Raw genomic sequence first — 18,827 nt, 5'->3', positions numbered from 1 at the left:
TTACATAGGAAATATTTTACTCAACTTCTTTTAAAAGCATTATTCAAATCATTCTCTCTCTGACATTTTCCTCACATAAAATTTCTCACAACTTTAAAACAAATGCTCCTATCAGCTTGTGGTTAGTTTTATTCGATTGAGTGTAAAAAATGCATAAAAATTGGTATATAGCTTTAAAAATTTATGTTATTAAACGATTGTTGATTCTTGATTACATTGATTAAAATAACTATTTTTAAGAAATTCTGATGTTATTTACAATAACGGAAGTCCTTTTCAGAATCAACGTCAAAAATTTTTTAAAAAGCTATTAGTTTCATAAAGTCTGACAAAAGTTTTAAAATATGGACTAGTCTCTTTGAGTTTAAAATTTTGTAAGAAGAAAAGAAGGAAAATCTAATTATCAAACTTACAAGAATAGTAATGAACGATGTAGGTTCAATTATAGGAAAATAAAAAGTGTTAAAATTTCCAAATAAGATTGGAATTATATATTTGAAAGTTAAGGTTGTTACAATTGGTACTACTTTCTTCAGTGTATTTTATTTTGTGGTTGTGGTACCTGTCATACTTTTAGATACAAGGATTAAATGGAAATGACAGAAGTGGAATGCCATTTATCTGAGAAAGGAAATTAGTTCCATCCAGTTAATTTAAATCATGAAAAAAAAAAAAAAAGCAATTTCTAATATTTTGAAACCTGTCACTATTATTGTAAATATCTTACTTTATAAGTATCTTACTAATTCATATATTCTTTTTAGGTTTCAATACTTCCAAGTTTCAACAGAGAAAAAGAATCAATATTTAAAATACTTTTGTTGGTTTGTAAAAAAAAATGAAATCTTAGTTTTAAATAAAAGTATTTTGAATTTCAGCTGACTAATTATTTAAATTTGAGCTTGAAAAGTTCAAGCACCTTAGACATCTATCTTATAAAAAAGTAAGTTCCCACAAATAATTTTTTTTTTTTTTTACTTTAGAATTCGGATAAGTGTCAAGATAATATAATTGAATTTATTAAAATTACAGAAGAACTATGTATTTGAAACTTTCTTTCACAGTTTAACAAAAGAAGCAATTACTGCCGAAGGTGTAAATGTGCTATGAATGTGCTTAAGTTGATAAATGAAGATCTGTACTAGTGAAAAAATGTAAAGATATGCATTATTCTTTATATAATAGTGAGGTTAAAAATTAATAAACTAGGTGGACCGTATAACACCTCACGTTTGTAAATTCTTACCTTCGTTAGGTATAGAAAAAACAGCTTTAAGTTGAGCTATATTAAGCCTGACGTGTAAAATGTCGTATCTTAGGTTGATAAATTAATGCTTCTAAAAATACAAAAATATATACTTGAGGTTACAAAATAATAACCTAAGGTAGAACATGGAACATAATGAAAAATAACCTTTCAAATACACTCGTGGTTGATTTATAATAACTGGAAGTGCAAAATGGCACACCTTAGGTAGATAAATAAATGCCTGTGCAAGCATAAAAATATACTTGAGGTAGAAATATAATAACTTGGGGTAGAACATAATACACCTGACGTTAGTAGAAAATTACCTTTCCAACTGTCAAAAATTACAAATGAGATAGATTTAAAATAACCTGAAGTGTAAAGCGGCTAACCGTTGGTTAATAAATAAATACCTCAACAAGCATAAAATTAGATACTTGAGGTAGAACATAATACACCTCTCGTTAGAAAAAATCACCTTTCCAACTATAACAAGTAACACCTGAGGTAGGTTTAAAATACCCTGAAGTATAAAACGACACAGCATAGGCTCGTGAATAAGTACCTCTACAACCATAAAATCAGATATTTGAGGTTGAAAAATAATTACCTGAGGTCAGACATATTACACCTCACGTTAGTAAAAAATTACCTTCTCAACTGTCAAAAAATACACGTTAGGTAGATTTACAATAACCTGAAGTGTTGAATGAAACACCTTAGGATGTTCAATAAATACTTTCACAAATGTAAAAAAATATACTTCAGGTTGTTAAGATAACCTAAGGTTGAAAACGAAACACCTTAAAGTAGTGAATATCTCCCTCTCCACAGATGTAAAATGAAACACCTTAGGCTGATACATATAGGTATAGGAGGTATATTTGAAGTTAATTTTGAGGTATTCATTTGCCCCTTTTTCAACCTAACGACGTATTTAAATAACAACCTCCTTTATACCTTTAGAAATACCTCATTTAAACCCCGATTTTTGCTTAATGAAATACAGGGAATTTTGAGTTTTTCCTTACAAACTGAGAATTTTTATTTCATATTTTTGTCTTTGAATGTGGTGACCACTAAAAGCACAATCTATGCGATATTTAAGGATGATATTTCAACTATGCTAAACTATTTCATTTATTTCAGCATTATTTGATTTAAGTATATTAAGCTGTTCTTTATTTTTTTAAGTTTCACCAGAAATTAAAAAAAAGTATAGCTAGACTAATATAGGTCATTCAAGAGTACAATGATTGTGTGTTTCCTCTTAATATATTGTATATGATATGTACAGGCAAAACACAGGGAATTTTCTCTCCAGATCTGTGTGGCAACCCTGTAATATTTGATTCTGGATTTTATAAAAAATTAGTTATTCTGATTAGAACTGCCTGAATTATTAAAATATATAAAACTAGATACCGGAAAATAATGTCGCGCCGTTGCTAAGCCATTTTGATCTCTAACCTTCCTTTTGTCAACTCCAGTCAACTTGCAATATAATAACCCCTGAGTTCTTAAATAAAATGTACTTTATAACATGAGGTTTCTGAACAAATTCCAAGTAAGAAAAATATGATAGATTAATTCATTTAACCCTTTGTAAAGAAATTTACAAAAGCTATGAATGTTTACTGCAAACTCTGATTTTCACACGATTAGACAATACGCACTTCAAAAATCTCAATAATGAAAAATCATTGACAATCATTTCGACATCTTTATAACTATAGATAACAAAGGAAATGCAGCAGGTCCACCTGAGGAAAGAGATGGTGGTCCTGTTACCTCTTTCTTGGTTCATAGAAAGAGTTCAAGTTCATTGAGGGCTAACGACAAAAGAAAGAGGGGATTAAATCACTTTCTCCAGACTTCTTAACAAACATTCCCCAAAAAACGGAAAACAATAACGGTAAACCAAAGAGAAACCAACAAACTCGTGAACAGTATCTGTCACTAAGGATAGATAAAAACTGTTCATATATTTTAGAAATAGGGTTTTCAGAAAGCTTCATTCATGATACAACCTCTTTAACCTCTGCTGAACCTCTTAGAAAATAAATTACCTCATATCGACTACTTTTCATTTTCTTCAAAATCTTCTAATTACTCAAATCTCCCTCATAAATAAAAATATTTTTATTTATTATTTAATATTCACATAACTTTTATAATTAGTATTTTTTTTATCATTTCCAAAGTAGAAATTTGAATTTTTTTTCGAAATTACTCAAATTTTCGCATTAAAAATAGAAAAAATTAAATACAAAATATAATTTTTTGATTTAAAATTATCAAAAATATATGAATAATAATAAAGATCATAAATGATAACAAATGAATAATTAAAAAATAAAAACCTTTTCTCATATCTCTTAGAACTAATTAGTATTTCCTTTTATAAGAGATTATTATAAAAGGAAAATTCTATTATTCTAAGAGATTCTTCTTCTTCTTCTTTCCTTATTCTAAGAGACATGTAAATAAATTTAATATTATTTATTTCACAAATCTCCAAATTTGAAATCGAAAAAAAAATACGCAATTTAAAAATAAATAATTTTAATTACAATAATAACAAAATTATTATTCATTATTATTTAAAAATAATTTTAATTAATAATAAATTTTTTACAATACAAAATTAAAAAAAAAATAAAACGATGATAAATAAATCTAATAAATAAATGTAAAATAAATAAAAACTTATTCACATATCTCTTAGAATTTATCAGTATTTCTATTTGCCATTTCCGGTTATAATTTCCGTTTCTCAGAAATCTGCTAATTGCTGAAAGCTCCACATTATAAATGAAAAATATTAAATAAAATATAAAACTTTTTTCGTATATGATATAAAATAATTCGTTATTCCGTTTTTAAGATTGGTATTAGTTTTTGAATTGATTATTTATTGAATTGATATTGTCTAGAACTAGATGTATGCGTTTTAATAATCATTAGCTTTTAAAAAGTTACGAATTTCGCTTATTTGCATGCGTATAAGTTTTAAAATCTTTTTGATTCAACCGCTAAATTTTGAAAAATGCTTTTCTCCCTTCTTTTGGATATAACGGTTACAATTTAAAAGTGTCAGACTATAGCTTAAAATTCACAATCGAGTTAATTAAAATACAACTATTCATTTATTTAATTACTTTTTTTCCCTTACATTTGAGTATGATGTGCTATAACAAAGGAAAACGTATTTCTCGATTCTGATCTAATACTAACTTATAATAAAAGAAGAAGAAAAAAAATTATTATTTTAATTTTGATTACATTATTAAATAAAAACAAATTTGCATTTAATTATTACCCAACCAGTAAAATAATAGTAATATTTTTGCAAGTTTCTAATTAAATATGAAAGGGACGATTTATTTTTTTCAATCAAGTATTCGTAAAAAAGTACAAGAAAAATATATGCTTAGGCTACTTAAAATATCTTTTAAGAAGTAATATTTTGTTACAAACAATGTGTTTATATATATATATATATGTACACACATTCTTTATAATAAAATGTTACTTTTTATAACGAAGGTAAATTTTTATTGAATCCTGTGAGTAATTGTATTTAACTTCTAAGGAAATAACATTGGACAACATAGTTGTTTTCTTTGTATCTTTTTTTTAAATAATAATAATAATAGGGATCTACCACAGCATCACTTTTCAGTTTGACCACCTTGCGAACTAAGCTGCAATACCCCATACATAATGTCTATGTGAAATATTAACTATCTGTCATAAATTTGCATTCATAGTTATGAAAGTCAAGAAAGTGGGTGGGGGGGGGAGAATTAACAACCAATTCAGAATCTTATCTGAACTTGTTGCCATTGTCCCTTACAATGGGGGGATAGCCCCTTCCCACCCCACCTGCTAACTAAACTTTATCAACACTAACCAATGAGATTGCTTTTTAACTCATTGCAACATATAAGAGTTTCATAAGGAGTATATTCTGTGTGTGCATCTATAATACAGCATCTCTGTACATTCAGTCTCGTTCTTAAAAACGTAGTTTTTTCTCTTCATTTTTGGCAGTTTTAGTTTTGTTTTTAATTAAATAACCGAGTGTGTTTAAATGGAAATGTTCGATCGGTGGTATTTTAGTGTAGATCAGTTGATATCTACGCCAAGTAGGAAACACGGAGTGTCCATCGAGAAAGAAATGAAGTATCGCCAACATGCTGCAGCCTTCATCCAGTCCATGGGAAATCGCTTGCTACTGTATCCTTTTTTTTTAATATATATTTTGAAATGTATTAACTGGTGTTAATTATATTGTATTTTGTGTGAACCGGTATAACAGTTAACTAGTTCGTAAGTTTGCACGTTTTTTATGTTTTCTCAATGCTATTAACATGATTATATTTATACATTAAAAATTTCTAGTTTAGAAAAATACAGGAGGAAAACTGCCACTAATTAAAAATTATGCATATAGTTTAAACGTTTTTAATAAATTTACGATAATAGCAGTGTAAAAATTATTGTTATGATAAATGTGTGATACTAATATTTATAAATATGGTATACTAATATTTATAAATATGGTATACTAATAGAATAGTTAATTTTTTTTAATAGATTCTTTTTAATATCAAAATCCAGCACGTGTTTGCTATACATATGCCTGTTTTGTTTACATTTATGCATTCTTTTTTTTTAAATATATTATTTTTAGAACCACCAAAAGCCATAACATTAAAATTTAGGAGTTTAATTCTTTTTTGTAGTTTGAAATGCATGCGAGACGAAATATATGCTTTAATGTTTTATGAGTGGATTTTCACTCTTGTTAAATTATATGGCAGTAATATACATCGGTACTGAGCAATAACTTTATTTTCAGAGTTTAATTAATATCGTCTTTAATTTGTTTTAAATAAATTTCTATTTCTTTTAAAAATTTCTCTGATATGTAAGGGCTAGTTTTTCGTTTAGTTTTATTTTGTATTAAGTATTTATACACGAGAGAAAGTGAGTTATTTCTTTAACTTTGTATTAGAGATCAATTGTGCATTAGTACTGCTATCGTTTTCATGCATAGATTCTACATGATCCATTCTTTTGTGGAGGTTCCGATGTTAGTAAGTGAAAATTTGTTATTTTATTATCTATTTTTCAAATATAATTTTTTTCTATTTAGTATCAAACCTTAAGTAACCTGTACAAAACTTTAATCTTCAGTTAAAGTTTTTATTTATACTTAAATCAATTTTAATGTAAAAATGCTATATTCCCTTACTAGTTTTGAACTACAGAACTTTGCGTTTTAACTCAGCTTTTTCAGATTTACATTATTTTTTTTAAGGTATACGACTGGTTTCGATGCATTTCTCTTCTTTTCTTTTTTTTAAAAAAAAAGCTTCATTAAAGCGTTAATTTTATATTTTGTAAGATGGGGACCCTAAAATTGTATGCTTAATTTTTCTCCATACTTAAGTATTTTTTTAATCCAACTTTACCTGTGTTCTTTTTTATTAATTTGAGTTTAAAAAAACAAATTCAGCTCTACAAATGTACAAAGACAAATAAGACAAGATATACAAACTCAAATGTATTAAATGTACAGCTATACAAAGACAGATGTATAAAATTTACCGTATTAGCATAGTGAGAGTTTTGAATCTCTTAATACAATATGAAAAAATTTGTAAGTGCTTCAATATGATACTGTTGCAAAATCAAACAGAAAAACCTTTACATTTCTAAAAGTTTTACCATTGATACATTGGAGTACAGCAATTTTTGAGTTCTTAATATCTTAAAAGTCAGTGCAAAAAATTACTATTAATGCTAAAAATCATTGCAAACTTATAAATTTAAATTTGAAATATGGTTATTTAATTTTATTTGATGCTATACGAAGGGAAATCCGAATTGTTAAAGGTTTACTATTTAATTTAAATAATGGGTTTTAAACATAATTCGTTTTTAAGAAGACAGGAAAAAACTCATTGAATATGAATCGAAATTGAGTAAAGTGAAGATCAGATAATATGAATACTAAGTATTTTTGTATACATCAAAAACATTAAATTAATTTATATATTTTGAAATTTATAATTCCGAAGCTTTCTACGAATAACGAAATCCCAGACATATTCATACGAAAAGAATATTCTACTTATTTTGACGAAATTATTATGTCTGTAAAACAATGGACTTTTACGCTTTTTAATTTAAATAGGATGCAGAAAGCATGTTTTTTTTATATTTCGTAAAGCTTATTTTCATTAATGTGTTTTATGATGAGAAAGAAAATTTCAAATCTTGTGAAAAACTACTTTGTTTATTTTTTTCCCCATTTCTTAATCTCATTCTAACCATGTTCTTACAGTTTTTTTTCCCTTCATTTTTTAATCACATTCTAACCATATTCTCGCTCTCTTTTTGCAGAGACTGTCCGCGGCTGCCGTATTTCTAGCATCGAAAGCAGAAAGTCAGCAAAGGAGACTGGAGCACGTGGTTAAGTTGTCCCATTGTTTAATTAATGGACATACGGCAACGTTAGATGTTCGCTCCACAGTAAGTACGATTGACTTACATTTTAATAATTGTTGTTTTTACTTTAGAATAATAGTATTAGAGTTAACTTAATCTTCATTAATCAGCAGTTTTTTTAAAGTTTGCTTCATTATTTGGTATTTTTTTTAAATCCAGCTGAAACTGTATTCTTGTTTATTGATTTATGATTGTACTTGTTTGTTTAATGTTTGACGATTTTATACTATCTAAATGCGTATGGTTAAGCAACTTTATTATTTTAACTTTGAATATATGGTTTTACATTATAGGAGGTGTATCCAAGGTTTTTTCTTCTTTTTTTTTTTTCCAAACATTTCTCTTTTCGTTTACTCCCTTTTTTCCGATTGCAGTGAAAATCTAAAAAAGTTAACTTTAATGGGGTTTTAATGGCCTAAATTCTAATTATTCTAAGTTTAATGTAAAATAATCATTTTCAGATTTATTTATATGAAGAATTTAGCGTATTTTTCTTATTTCAAGGTTTTCTTTTTATAAACTCTAGTAGTTATTGATGAAATTACTTTTACCCTTAATTTTTTTTAATAAAGATTTACAAATTCTCCGTAATATTTCAGTAATATAGCGAATACAATTATTTAAATTTATATATATTTATGAATAGATGAACAATTTAAACTGAACGGTTACCTTTGTATGCTTAATTTATATGTTTTAATTTATTTTTTTTTTATTCGTTATCTATTTATTTATTTTTAGGGAACAGTCTATATTTGGTTACAGTACCAAAATTAAATAACTTTGATGTAACTGTTTTGAAATAATAATAGTTTACAATAATATTTTATTTTATTTTGTGAGTTATACATATATATATATAAGAATTGAATTTCAATAGTTGTTTTCTAAGTTTCTAATGATTTTTTTTCTCCATCCAGGCTTATCAGAAAAAGGAGCATGAATTAATTGCACTTGAACAAGCTTTGCTTTTGACTTTAGGTAATTTTAGCATAATTTTTTTTTCTATTTCTAATTATTTATATGGCAGATTTAAATGTTTTGGTAAAGAGTAAAGCCGTAATCCAACTCCAGGACATTCTAAATTTTGCAAGCAACAATTAAATTTCTTGCACGCGTGGGCACTCGTTTTTTTCCGTCACAGTTTTTACATCAACAGGCCGAAAACCTGAATTTACGGAATGAATTTGCAACACTATCTTCATAAATACGAATTAGTCTGCTACTTAACGCAGGCAGATTGTTATTGTAAAAGTCCTAGTCCTTTAAATTTTATCCTTGAAAAAATTATGAATAAATTTAAATTAATGTTTTATCAATTTCATACGAATATTCTAAAAAATGGAATAAATTAAACTGTAATCAAGCAAAAGAATTTTTTTTTTAATTTCTGTTCTTTGTGGCGTTCTATCAGTGACGACGTTCTGTTTTGTTTGACAGGAAAACGGATTTAAAAAGAGAAGAAAAAGGACTATCTTTTGAAAAACAATAAAGGCCCATGTCGAACTTAAATATTCCCATCGCTTTATTGAGAGTTTATTTATTTGTATTTCGCTCAGTGTTTATTGATTGTTTATAATTTTGAATAGTTTTGTTTGTCTACAATATAGTATCAGATAAAATTGAGTTACTTTTTTTTCTTCCAGGATTTGATTTGAACGTTGACCATCTTCATCCCTATGTGGAACGGATTTGCAAAATGGTTAATGGTGAGTATTTTATTGCATTAATAAAGCTTTAACTTTAGTTTTGATTCTGGAGCGTTCTTAATAAATTTAACTGATTTAACGTGAATTGTCAAAAATGAAGAGTAATTCTTTTTTCTGTTTATAAATACAGGCAAAATCAGTTTAACTAGTTTTGTCTTATGATACTAAATTGAATTTTCTTGCGAATTCTTCAAGTTTATAGCTTTCAGAGCTAAAGTTTAATTTTGTGTTTATTTTTTTTTACTGTGTATTTACACACTAAATTAAAGAAATTTGATAAAAGCCAAAAATTCAAGGAATCTTTGAATTTAAGAAAAACTTCTTTTGTAATGTTTTAACCTATATTTTTACTATTATTTGGAGGGCAAAAAATTTAAATAATTTTTATGATTGTTAAACCAATATTTATTTAACATTTTCAAAAACACAATTTTTACTAGTTAAATAAATTATGATTCCTTTTCTAACTTTAAAGGTCTAATTCTAAAACAAAAATATATGTATACTTTTGTTTTTAATTTTCTAAGAAATTTTGCTCAAATTTATTAAAAAATTCTTTTTTAACGTTTTTCTCGTTTTTTAAACAATTTACATTACTAAAATGTGCGTTTGGGGTTAGTAAAGTTGTAATTTTATCTTGCTTTAAAAAGATTATTTTATTTTAATTTTATTTTTCATTTACAGCCGGAAAAGATCTTACTCGAGTGTCAAACCTCATCGCTACAAACAGGTATGATATTTTATATTTCCCATGTATTTTAATCATACGATTTTTTTTTCTGTTTAACCTGATTTATAGAAATTTTGTTTCTATTGGGTTGGCAACTAAAGTCCCGTCTCTTTTTTCTCGCGTTATTAAAAGTTTACTGTGAGAAAGAGCATTTCAATTTCTTCCCTTGTCGTTTGGCGTGAATTTTCGTCTAAAAGTTTAATCCACTCAATTTTCAACGAAATGTTCAGAACGAGGTACGTCTTTCAGTTCAAAGTTGAAATTTTTAAATTTTCCATACGACTTCTTCACTACGGCATTCTCACCATGCACAGCACATATATTACGAGCAGCTTGTGCCGTCTCAGAGCCTTGTTTAAAGACAAAAAAAAAAAAAAAGGTGTCGAAAATACTAGTTTGTCAGAACTTGGACGTTCCATTTCAATACTTTAAAAATAATCACAAATTAACTCGGAAAAAAAATATTTCGATAGAACAAATCCTCTTTTGAAGGAACTAAAACATGCCACGTGCAGAAAGCAAAAATTTTTTAAATAAATGATGGGAACTTAGTTGCCAATCACATAATTCATAAATTTTTAGTTTTAGAAACTACTATTTACTAATCTCTTATCTTTACTATTTACTAACCTTTTATCTTTTTAATTTAGCTTGCATCTGACCAATATGTGCCTCAAGTACAAGCCTAGAGTAGTTGCTTGCTTTTGTTTTCATTTGGCCTGCAAGTGGACTAATTGGGAGGTAAGATTTATACGAGATGTTATTGACATTTTTATTTTCTCTAATTTATAATTTGAACTAATTATTTTCAGGAATTAATTCTTTATTGTATGAAAATAATGTATGCTTTAATTTTAAAAAAATTAATGGTTGTTTTAAGAAAAATTTAATACAAACAGGAATTAATTTTTTTAGAGGTTTATTTTTTTATATTAATCAAAGTTTCTTAAGCCAGTACCTTTCTTTTCAAATTTTTATTTCCAAAAAAAATTTTTTTTTTAATTTTCATAACACTGTGTAATGGAGATTGAAATATATTAAGATAGTAAATGTAGGCTGTTTTCAATAATGTAGTAATTTTTTACTCTATTAATTTATCCCTTTTTTGTATAAAATAATTTTTTTTACAGTAATTATTGATTTTTATTTAGCATTTTATAATAGGTAATTTTTTTTGTGCGACTTTAAATTATTTTTTTAATTTAAATTCTTGTTATCAAGAATTTTCAACGGTAATTTAAAACTGTATAAGAATATTTAACTTAGCACTTCGATATGTTATTATCGTTAAGAAGGGTGCTTCAATTTTTTAAGTCCAAGATTCGGTCTGTTTAAGATGGTTTTAGAAGAATACATGAAATTAATTGCAGAAAAGTGCATTGAATTACTCAAACTTGACAGTTCTTAAAAATAGTTGGAACACATAAAACTTTTAAAGCATACTGTGTATGCTTATTGTAAATTAAAAATTTATATCCAATAATGCATTTACTAATATATTTAATTTCAGATATATTTTTTGAATGAAAAAAAAAGTTTTAGGGGAGAAATAATAGTTCAGTTTCAATTGAAATCCCAAAATTCATATTTTTTCAGATTGTTTTCATGTAACACGATTTCATGATAAATTGCATAAACTCAAATAATATCTCTGAACATTTGTACTTCACGTTCAGAACACTTATGTGTAATTAGAAAATATTTCATTTGCTTTTTAACTAAATTTCAAAATTGATTTCTAATTAATAAAATTAACAATTTAGTTTAATCTCAGCTAGTGTAGATTACTCCCAATTTTCTTTACTGTTAAAAGTAGTTCCGATAAAACTATTCTATTTAGTTTTGAATATTTAAGTACTGAAAGATTAAAACTCTTGCTAAATTTAATCCAATAATGTGTGTGTATATATAACACAATAAAAAGATATAAAAAAAAGAACACAGATATTAACTACAAAAATTAAGAAAAAATAATAAGTCTTATTTCCTGTGCATAAGCTGCAAGTACATAGAACCTATGAAATAAGTTAAAAATACAAAGAAAGCAAGAAAAATGTATTTTTAAAGAAAGAAAAATAATTGCTAAATAAATTATTTAAATTTTTTTTTTTTTTTTTTTAAATTAAGACTCTAAAATACAAAATAAGGAAAAGATATAATCTCATTCTCATCTTACAGCATTATATCTTTTTCTTTTTTTTTCTCCGGCTTTTTAATTTTTTTAAAATTCTCAAAACTTTTTTAAAGCAATTTATTTAGCAATAATTTTTCTTCTATCTTTCTCTCTATACACATAATGTTTAAAAATATGTATAGTATATTAAATTGCATTTCATTCTCTGCTTTAATTTTACAGATTGAACCTTGTTCAAAAGGAAAGGACTGGTTTCTTTATATTGATCCGAGTGTGTCTTATAAAACTTTGGAAGGTACGCATCATTTCTTTTTTTTTATTCTCATTACTTTTATTGATAAAGTTTTTATTCCAATATATTACAAGGAGGGATTTTGTGTAGCGTAACTTTTTAAAATATTTCAACTAGTTCTCTTCCATCTTTTTGTTTGCAGTCGAAGCTGTTCTTGCATAATAGTTTTTCTTTCTTTCTTTTTCTAAGAAAATTTAATATTTTTATGAAATAAGTGAACCGGTTTAGTGTTTTTAACTCTTGACAATTCCATTTTAAGTGTGAAAAAAACACGTAATAAAGATATATTTTTAATATAATATGCTTTCAACAACAGATATTGTTGTGTTAAAAATGGTTATACTTTTTGTCTAGCAAACAATAAATTTGTTCCATTTTTTATTAAGTTTTATTTGTCACTACATTTTGAATACGGTTTATGAGGGTCTTTTAATTTTAAAGGAATCTCCGCTCTCAAACTCTCTTAATTGCTTCTTATTCGTCATTGTTTTTTCCCCTTTTAAACATCAATATCTTCCACAAAAACACAGAATATTTAGTTTTCAAACTATACCATTATTGTAGCTTAATGTTAGAACATTTTATGAACATGTTAAGCATAACAAAATGGACGATTACTTGGATTTAAAAAATAAACGTCTGAACTTGGAAGGAAAAAAAAAACGTTTAACTTGAAGTTTACAGATTATGTGACTCAATAATATTGAATAAATGAGAATTAATTGTAATCGTCAACATTATAACAATTCAAATAGGGGACGGTTTTCATTGCTCGTTATTAAGTTTTTTCACTTTGAAAAATTTCGTTATAAAAGTTAAGATTTATATCTGGCAACACGCACATAATCTCTCGCTCTTGTTTTTTCTTTCTTTTTTTTGTTTCTCTCGCTACTTTGATTGAAATTAACTAGAGCTCATAAAATAAAAAAATAAAAATCTCATAAGGGAAAAATAAATTTTCTACAACAATTGAAGTCACAATTAAAAGCAAAAAATTTGATAAAAAGCTTTTAAACTAACAAATTGTAATTTTGAAACAAAATTTACATTAAAATTACTCATAAAAATACTCTTCCAGCTCGTCTAATTTAAACTCCGTAGTTACATTTCAGCCGGCTACAGATCAATCCCGCATGTTATTTTTTCCTACAAGTTAAACATTTAATAATTCTTGAAGTAATTTATCGATTGTTATTTTTTTTATTTCATTGTGAATTTTTCTACACACCCGCGTAATTTCAAGTTTCGAAATTCTATAGTTTTTGCGCAACAAAGCAAAATATAATGTTAAATTGAATGCCCAATAAATCAATTTTTAATATTTTGCTACTCAGAAAATTGAGGATCCATTTTTTTTAAATTTTAATCCGGACTGCATAATGATGAATTAGGAGTCTTGTCCAGAAATACGTAAGAGTCAGACATTCTGAAATTTCTAGAAATCAGTATTTATTGAATGTGTTCAGAAAAAAGAGTTAACAAAAATATCAACATGTTTGATATATTGTTTGAAATGATTTTCTCAATCGATTAAGATTTATAGATATTTCAATGGTTTTTATTTTTTCCACAGGTCTTATTCATGAATTCCTCGATGTCGTCGAAATAAGTCCTCACAAATTAAAGCAGCGATTTGTTCAAAAGGTAAATTTGCTTTTTATTTATAAGTACAATGCTACGTTATTTTAAAATTTTTAAATTTTCCTGTAGGCTTGTGTTAAGGGTTTTCTCACAGAGTGATATTTATGTTATCAATATTTTATTTATAAGACTTTGCTATTTTACTAAACTTGCATTTCGTTATGCTAAATGTAAATTATTCTATTATATTATGAAAAGAAATAGAATCTTCGTAACTTTGAAGTTTAAAAGAAACAAATTTTTTAATTACATTCGAACTGTCTACACAAAAACTGTAATTTCTATATTGGATATCCAATACAATATTATTATCATTTAAATAACTTCAACATAATAATTTAAATATAATATAAAATAATTTTTCAAGCTATAATAAATAAAGCTTAGTTATTATTCTCTCTCTCTATCTTTTAAGTTGCTTTTGACATAAACTAAAGCACGAAAATAAGCGCCTATGAAAAGCGCCTATAAGCGCCTATGATCTTGAGAGAGGGATCAATAAATTTTCTGTCAACAATAAATAAATAGTCATAAAGCAAAAAAGTAATAAAATTTCGGGAAAAAGCACTTGCCTTTGCAACAACTTTTGAATAAATTCGTACAACAAAAATATCTATGTTAAGTGCATGGACAAAAAATCCAATTCGAATATTTGAAAAATAGTTATATTTTTTAATTTGTATTCGTTCTATTATTTTATTTTTTTAAAGTGTCATAATCACTGTTTGAAAATATTCCTCAACTTTGCGCTTTTTCAGACATAATATTATACAAAACTTATGTAGACCAACTACATTTTCATACTTGAGATGCTTAATGTATTTTTTCCCCCTGATTTTCGTATAAAAATTTTAAAACCTATTTACATATCAATTTTAAGCATACGCTTTTTTTCATTATTATAATCTAAGTATAGTTTAAATAAATTTTACATATGAATTCTAACAATGACTGGTAATTTTTTAGGAACCCCATATATTCCAAATTTAACGTACTTATTTCAAGAGAGTTAAGCTAAAATTACGTGTCTAGGAATTTACTTTTAAAACACCAAAATTTAGTCTAGTTTTTATTTTTTCATGTAATGACGCATTTATATGCAATCTATCTTTTACTAAATATTACATTCTTTTCTTTGTGATAATTTAAACCCTTTGTGCTTTTTCAAATATTTATATGCGTATCTTTTATCTTAGGTTCACCGAATGCCTGAAAGAAAAATTGAGGAATCTTCCAAAATCAAAGTAGAACCTGATGTTTCGATTAAGACTGAATGTAAACAGAATGGTGCCTCATTATTAGGAAAGGTGAAAGCTGAAACGTCATCAAAAACAAAATCCATTTCGACTGTCCAATCGGAAACAAGTCCTCTCAAATTAAACCAGCATTTCATTCAAAAGGTAAATTTGCTTTTTATTTATAAGTACAATTCTTTGTTATTTTATCAGATTTGTATTTTTTTTTTAAATTATGCTAATGTAAAGGATTTTACTGCAGGATATTATGGAAGGAAATAGTCTTTGTAACTTCCAAGTTTAAAGGGAACAAATTTTTTAACCATATTCAAACCAGCTACTCAAAAATTATTATCCATTTACCGGATAAACAAAGCAATATTATAATTTACTTAAATATTATTTAAAATAATTTTTCAAGCGATAATAAAAAAATACACATTGAAAATTTTGCTATTATATTCAGTCGAATTTACATTTTATTCACATTTCGAGTAAAAAAGTGAAACAATATTGTTACTTATTTATTACTCTCTCTCTCTCTCTGCCTGTCCTTTTAAGTTGCTTTCGACATAAACTAAAGCAAGAAAATAAACGCTTTTAAAATGAAGATCTTCAGAGAGAGAGACATAAATTTTCTGTCAAAAACGCTAAAATAGTCATTAGTTGAGCAAAAAAAGAAATAAAAATTCAGAAAAAAGCACGAATTTCAACAGCTATTGAATTAATTTGTACTTCAAAAAAAATCATTTTAGGTGCAAAAAGAAAAAAATTTAAAAACTTAAAAATGATTGATATTTTTTTTAAAAAAATTATTAGTTCTATTTTTCATCTACTCCAAATTTAACGTACCATTATTACTGGAGATTTAGGCTATAAAATAATGTCCAAGGATTTAATTTTTCCTTTTAAAATACCAAACTTCGCCTAGTTTTTTCCTTTTTCATTCAATGACGCATTTATAAACAAACTTTTATTAAATTTTTCACTCTGTTCTTTGTATTAATCTGAACCATTTTTGCTTTTTTCTCAACCATTTATATGTATATCTTTTATTTTAGGTTAACCAAATGCCTGAAATTAAAATTGAGGAACCTCCCAAAATCAAAGTAGAACCTGGTGTTTTGATTAAGACTGAATTCAAAAAGAATGGTGCCTCATTATTAGGAGAGATGAAATCTGAAATGCCATCTCCAACAGAATCCATTTCGACAGATTCTAAAATATCGGTGAAGATCGAAACTAAACATTCTATATCTTTGAAAACATACATCGAAAGAAGAAAGAAAGAAAATGAGCTGAACAAAGCGCCTTTTTCACCATATGTTCGTAATGGCACTGTGATCAAGTCAGAAAATCTAAAAGATCGCCCTATGGAACTGCCGTTACCTCCATGGCATAGAAATTTAAAAAAACACATTGCTGTGAATAGTCTAAAAGTGCCAAAGAAAGAAGTTGCAAAGGATATTTTCCACTCTAAAATCGCCACCACAGCTGTTAAGCGGTTAAGCTCTGATGACAGCGATAAGCCTTTCACTAAACTCCCAAAACTAGATCATTCAGCGATGATCTAACAGCTATTATATGCGTGCTTGTCAAAGTGCCTTCTACACAGAATTAAAAACAGAATCTGTCATTGTACGTAAATGTAAAAACATTTTAAATTTGTCTGTTGACCTATAGAGATATTCCCTTGGTTTGATTGTCTAATCAATATGAATGTGATATTTATCATCTGAAAGCTTTTTTTAGTGCTTCTGTAATTGTAATTCTTAGTTCTAGTCAAAGTGTCTTCTACACAGGATTCAACGTCTGCCCTTTGTTATTTAAAACAGAATCTATCATTGTACGTAAATGTAAAAACATTTTAAATGTTTCTATTGACCTATAGGGATATTCCCTTGGTTTGATTGTCTAGTCGATATGAATATGATATTTTATTTTTTATTCCTTTATATATGTTTTTTTTTTTTTTTTTGTATATTTCATATTTTGTATGAGATATGTGCATGCGCTAATTTTGAGATTGGTATTAGATTTTCTTTATTGTTTTAGATTTTAAGGAATTCTCCAGTAGAATTGTATGATTTACTACAGTAGTAGTAGCCGTAATATAGTAGGCGGATGTGACGCCATAGTCCCTCTCTGCTTCTTCCCTTATCGTGAGGCATGGGTAGTGACGTCACCCCCTGAGAGAAAGTGGTCAGCGGCTTATTTCTTTTTTTTTAAAATCGAAACTTTGTCTGCAGCGTCATGGGGAGCTTATTTCTTTTTTCTTTGAAATCGAAACTTTGTCTGCAGCGTCATGGGGAGCTTATTTCTTTTTTTTTCTTAAGCCTAAAATATGTTTGGATGATTTTATTTCTATAAAAAAAATAATTGAATAATTATGTATCAGAACTAATATTGATTTTATTAGTGATATTAAAATTAATATTTGTATAACTACTTAATCATCATTATAAATGTTATTATAATTCAATATTTTACTAACACTTAAGTATCTATTAATTGCTTCAACAATTAAATATTATTTTAACATTTTATTGTTAAATCAAGGAAAATAACGTACCTGGAAGCAATTTTCTAATTTTTATTAAAAGAAAAATTTTAAATTAAAATTAGAAATTAAATATATAGAAAATTAATTATAAAAATTAATATTTATATAATTATTTAATCATCCTTGTAAATGTTTTTATAAATTAATATTTTATTAATACTTTAATATTTAATTATTATTTCAATATTTTACAAATAAATCAAGGGAAAGAAATAACGTGCATGGAAGCCTTTTCAAATTTTTATTAAAAGATAAACTTTAAATTAATATTATAAATTTAATGTAAATTAAATAAATATAAAAATCAAGATTAATATAATCATCCTTATGTTATTATAAATCAATATTTAATTAAAATAATACTTTAATATTGTATTAGTATTTAAATATTCAATTAATGCTTTAATAATTAATTATTTTAATATTTTACAGATAAATCAAGGGAAAAAATAGCGTACATGGAAATCTTTTAAATTTTTTTAGAAAAAGACAAGTTTTTAAATTAATATTATGAATTAAATATAAATAAATTCTATTTTTCAAATATTTTTGAACTTCACGTAAATCTTATCGGCTATTCCGCCTCGACGTTATCCTTAATTTATCCGGTTGGGTACAGATGGTTTTCATTAATGGGTAGTTTCGACCATGTGCTTGAGGGAGTACCGGATTTGGTGTGACGTCAAAACGGACATGTGACGCCGATACATATTAAGTTAATGGTGGACCGCCCCCCCCCCCGAATTTCAACC

This window comes from Parasteatoda tepidariorum, chromosome 3 (assembly GCF_982258835.1).
Source record: "Parasteatoda tepidariorum strain Cologne lab strain chromosome 3, Ptep-v5.0, whole genome shotgun sequence".
Classification (NCBI taxonomy): Eukaryota; Metazoa; Arthropoda; class Arachnida; order Araneae; family Theridiidae; genus Parasteatoda; species Parasteatoda tepidariorum.
Note: the sequence above shows the minus strand (reverse complement) of the source record.